Raw genomic sequence first — 6,000 nt, 5'->3', positions numbered from 1 at the left:
CCGATCCATGTTTCTTTGTCCATTTGTTATGTCTTGATTGTTCACACCTGGTTCCCATTTTGTTATGATTACTTCCCTATTTAAACCCTCTGATATTCATGATGTTTTGTGCGTTATTGTTTTACTGTTGGTCGTGTTCGTTGTATGTATCGTTATTGTTTTATCCCTGCGTGGATTTTGTATGATGAACTTTTCCTAGAGTAAAGACGTATGTTTTACTCAGTTCGGTGTCCTGCGATTGACTCTATTTCTCATCTCCTATACACGGACACTGACAATGAGCCTGCAGGAAGGGTACCACATGAGGGAGGAGGATGTCTTCCCTGTAACGCACAGCGCTGAGATTGCCTGCAGTGACAACAAGCTCAGTCCGATGATGCTGTGACACACCGCCCCAGACCATGACGGACCCCCCACCTCCAAATCGATATCACTCCAGAGTACAGGCCTCGGTGTAACGCTCATTCCTTCGACGATAAACGTGAATCCGACCATCACCCCTGGTGAGACAAAACCATGATTCGTCAGTGAAGAGCACTTTTTGCCAGTCCTGTCTGGTCCAGCGACGGTGGGTTTGTGCCCATTGGTGACGTTGTTGCCAGTGATGTCTGGTGAGGACCTGCCTTACAACAGGCCTACAAGCCCTCAGTCCAGCCTCTCTCAGCCTATTGCGGACAGTTTGAGCACTGATGGAGGGATTGTGCGTTCCTGGTGTAACTCAGGCAGTTGTTGTTTCTATCCTGTACCTGTCCCACAGGTGTGATGTTCGGATATACCGATCCTGTGCAGGTGTTGTTACATGTGGTCTACCACTGCGAGGACGATCAGCTGTCCGTCCTGTCTCCCTGTAGCACTGTCTTAGGCGTCTCACAGTACAGACATTGCAATTTATTGCCCTGGCCACATCTGCAGTCCTCATGCCTCCTTGCAGCATGCCTAAGGCACATTCACACAGATGAGCAGGGACCCTGGGCATCTTTCTTTTGGTGTTTTTCAGATTCAGTAGAAAGGCCTCTTTAGTGTCCTAAGTTTTCATAACTGTGACCTTAATTGCCTACCGTTTGTAAGCTGTTAGTGTCTTAACCTGTTAGGGCTAGGGGGCAGTATTGACACGGCTGGATAAAAAACGTACCCGATTTAATCTGGTTACTACTCCTGCCCAGTAACTAGAATGTGCATATAATTATTGGCTTTGGATAGAAAACACCCTAAAGTTTCTAAAACTGTTTGAATGGTGTCTGTGAGTATAACAGAACTCATATGGCAGGCCAAAACCTGAGAAGATTCCATGCAGGAAGTGGCCTGTCTGACAAGTTGTGTTTCATCTGGGCTCTTTTTATTGAAGACTTAGGATCTTTGCAATAACGTGACACTTCCTACGGCTCCCATAGGCTCTCAGAGCCCAGGAAAAAGCTGAAGGATATCGAGGCAGGCTCTGGCTGAAACACATTATCGCGTTTGGCAAGTGGCCGCTCAGAGTACTGTGGGCTTAGGCGCGTGCCCGAGTCGACCGAATGCTTTATTTTCTTTCCTCTGTTTACCTAAATGCAGATTCCCGGTCGGAATATTATCGCTTTTACGAGAAAAATGGCATAAAAATGGATTTTAAACAGCGGTTGACATGCTTCGAAGTACGGTAATGGAATATTTAGCATTTCTTTGTCACGAATTGCGCCATGCTCGTCACCCTTATTTACCCTTTCGGATAGTGTCTTGAACGCACGAACAAAACGCCGCTGTTTGGATATAACTATGGATTATTTTGAACCAAACCAACATTTGTTATTGAAGTAGAAGTCCTGGGAGTGCATTCTGACGAAGACAGCAAAGGTAATAACATTTTTCTTATAGTAAATGTGACTTTTCTGAGTGCTAAACTTGCTGGGTGTCTAAATAGCTAGCCCTGTGATGCCGGGCTATCTACTGAGAATATTGCAAAATGTGCTTTCACCGAAAAGCTATTTTAAAATCGGACATATCGAGTGCATAGAGGAGTTCTGTATCTATAATTCTTAAAATAATTGCTATGCTTTTTGTGAACGTTTATCGTGAGTAATTTAGTAAATTCACCGGCAGTGTTCGGTGGGAATGCTAGTCACATGCTAGTCACATGCTAATGTAAAAAGCTGGTTTTTGATATAAATATGAACTTGATTGAACAAAACATGCATGTATTGTATAACATAATGTCCTAGGGTTGTCATCTGATGAAGATCATCAAAGGTTAGTGCTGCATTTAGCTGTGGTTTGGGTTTATGTGACATTATATGCTAGCTTGAAAAATGGGTGTCTGATTATTTCTGGCTGGGTACTCTGCTGACATAATCTAATGTTTTGCTTTCTTTGTAAAGCCTTTTTGAAATCGGACAGTGTGGTTAGATTAACGAGAGTCTTGTCTTTAAAATGGTGTAAAATAGTCATATGTTTGAAAAATTGAAGTTTTTGCATTTCTAAGGTTTTTGAATAACGCGCCACAGGATTACACTGGCTGTTACGTAGGTGGGACGATTTGGTGCCACCTATCCTAGAGAGGTTAACGACTGTTCCACAGGTGCATGTTCATTAATTGTCTATGGTTCATTGAACAAGCATGGGAAACATGTTTAAACCCTTCACAATGAAGATCTGTGAAGTTATTTGGATTTTTACAAATTATCTCTGAAAGACAGGGTCCTGAAAAAAGGATGTTTCTTTTTTTGCTGAGTTTATATAGGCGATATCATTGAATCTCACATAGAGGGGAAATGTTTGTATTGTTCCCCAGGCCCTGTAAAGACCTATGCAAAATATAAACATTGTTTGAGCTTACCTCTGAGCCCTCTGACAAAGGCCCACTGCTGTGCAGTGTTCATTGGAGTGGAAACGATGTGCAAACAAAGGCAAGCGCCCAAAGCAACACACTCTGCTGAGTCTTTTCATCCCAGAATTGCAAATGAATGCAGCTTCCTCACCTGGCTCCTGAAGGCCGTATCCCAGCGCCTCCAATCATTCTGTTATTGACAGAAGGTTGCCTGTGGGAAACTTTGAGTACTAAGCACAGAGGATGAGGCCTAAGTTAAGACACATCCCCTCTGCCTGCCGGTACACTGGCGGGCCACACTGTCCAAGGCCAAAATGTGGATATGTCCCCTGATCAAATGGAATGCCACACGTCAACACCTGCTAGGTAAGATACTAATCCACTATCATTAAGTGACAACCCAATCTCCTGGGTGAACATAGACAGCATTCTAGACCCAGCCAAATGCAATGTCTGAATAGGACAAGTGTGGCCGCATATTGACTCATTGTAACAGAGAGCTATGGGGGGCCATGACATCATCTACAAGTCACGTCATCTACAAGTCTCTGCTAGGTAAAGCCCCGCCTTATCTCAGCTCACTGGTCACCATAGCAGCACCCACCCATAGCACGCGCTCCAGCAGGTATATCTCACTGGTCACCCCCAAAGCCAATTCTTCCTTTGGGGGTGACCAGTGAGATATACCTCTCCTTCCAGTTCTCTGCTGCCAATGACTGGAACGAACTGCAAAAATCACTAAAGCTGGAGACTCTTACCTCCCTCACTACCTTTAAGCACCAGCTGTCAGAGAAGCTCACAGATCACTGCACCTGCTCATCTGTAAATAGCCCATCCAATCTACCTCATCCCCATACTGTATTTATTTATTTATTTATTGCTCCTTTGCAGCCCAGTATCTCTACTTGCACATTCATCTTCTGCACGTTCTACCATTCCAGTGTTTAATTACTATATTGTAGTTACTTCGCAACCATGGCCTATTTATTGCCTTACCTCTCTTATCCTACCTCATTTGCACATGCTGTATATAGATTTTTCTACTCTATTATTGATTGTATGTTTGTTTATTCCATGTGTAACTCTGTGTTGTTGTATGTGTCGAACTGCTTTGCTTTATCTTGGCCAGGTCGCAGTTGCAAATGAGAACTTGTTCTCAACTAGCCTACCTGGTTAAAGGTGAAATAAAAATAAAAATGACAGCGAGTGAAACTCCAACAACAGTGATGGTAAACAGCTAAAGAGCTCAGTAAAAACAGCACTGCCTGCCTTAGTTAGGCTGATGCCTCCCTGCTCCACTGAGTTGTGTAACAACGTTAACGCCAAAGAAGTCAAATCAGGGGGAGAACTTAATCTGCCACTCAATGGAAAGGCTTTAAAGCTAGAATCCTTCATTTAAACAATAACAGTGGTCACCCTGCCTCCTCTTTGGTATAATGCTGAGGGACGGGCTCAGAGAAATGTAACCACTCAAATGTATTGACAGAGCTATGGATGCAAGGGACTGACCATACATGATATCAAAATTATAGTTTTAACCATGTTGAGGCTATACAGGGTTTACATTGTTTACAAACATTGTAGTAAAACAAGCGTATATTTTGGATTCTGATGGGGTATGACAGTTGAATTTATATTTTTTTAAGTTATATTTTTCAAGAATCAATGGATATATATCATTCATTTGTAAATCAAAATTGTATGTAGAAACAAAGAATTCTAGATTTAAGGATAGAAACATTACTGGGAAAATTCCCCATCGTAGGGGGCAGTACAGAACAGTTGGGGTGAGGTATAGAGGATTAGATAGTAAACAGGGGATTTGTTAGGCTGAACGTCAACAAGTGTAGTAAGTTATAGTAATCAGTTACTTAGCATCTATGTAAGCTTCACTTCTCTGTCACAATGCCTGATGTTCAAGTTCGTTTCTATCGATTGCTTTTGTTGTTGGAACTTCACGAAGTTTAGGGATGAGTCCAAATGTACAGAATGGGTACCTGGAGGTAAATGGCTGGGGCAGGGTCATACTTTTTCAAATTTCAGTCAAGGGGAAGGTTTGGTATTTTTTCAATCTAGTCCAGGGCAGGGTCATGTAATTTGTAATTTATGAAATGTCTATATTTCTCTGTTTTTTAAATGAGTTGCTTATTAGGCTATACACTGAGTATACCAAACATTAGGAACACCTTCCTAATATTGAGTTGCACCCCACCCTTTTGCCCTCCGAAGAGCCTCAAAGGTGTCGAAAGCGACCCATTCTTGACTCCAATGCTTCCCACAGTTGTGTCAAGTTGGCTGGATGTCCTTTGGGTGGTGGACCATTCTTGATACACACAGGAAACTGTTGAGCGTGAAAAACCCAGCAGTGTTGCAGTTCCTGACACAAACCGGTGCGCCTGGCACCTACTACCATACACCGTTCAATGGCACTTAAATATTTTGTCTTGCCCATTCCCCCTCTGAATGGCACACTTACACAATCCATGTCTCAATTGTCTCAAGGCTTCAAATATTTTTTTTTGCCTGTCTCCTCCCCTTCATCTACACTGATTGAAGTGGATTTAACAAATGAGATCTATAAGGAATCATAGCTTTCACGTGGTCAGTTTGTCATGGAAAGAGCATGTGCTGTTAATGTTTTGTATACTCAGTGTATATCGATGTGTCTCTGATGCCGCCCCTCTTCTCTGATTCTCTGCTGGGCGTGCAATATCAAGTGCGCCTATAGGCTATTTAGTGTGGTCACAATCAAATGATCCATAACCTATAGGCTATGAAGTGTATGCTCGGAGAAGCACAGACCAAAGTTATATTTCAAGATAGCTGCTGGGATGGTGTAAATAAAATGAGGCTGCATTACACACTGGAATGGATATTCCAACCCTGAGCCCAGGCCTGCTCTGGCTGTTCCTTTTTTGTATGCTGCCTAACCAATGGCTGTGCTGTGTAGTTCTATGGTGGCAGTTCAGGAGGTGAGTCAAATCCCCAAAATCCCAAAAACGCCTAAAGCCTATGTTCTGTTCAGTTTGAGGAGAGCTCGAAGATGAGGAGGAATACCGGAGGTCAACTTTGATAGCTTGCTACTACAATAATTTATTTTATTAAAAACAATAATGTTTCTTGCCCATGATGTAGGCCTATTTATCAGAGTTATTGACCTCACAATAAGCCAGATTCAAGTAAACTTGCAGTGCCTTCAG

Source organism: Salmo salar, chromosome ssa13 (assembly GCF_905237065.1).
Source record: "Salmo salar chromosome ssa13, Ssal_v3.1, whole genome shotgun sequence".
Lineage (NCBI taxonomy): Eukaryota > Metazoa > Chordata > Actinopteri > Salmoniformes > Salmonidae > Salmo > Salmo salar.
Note: the sequence above shows the minus strand (reverse complement) of the source record.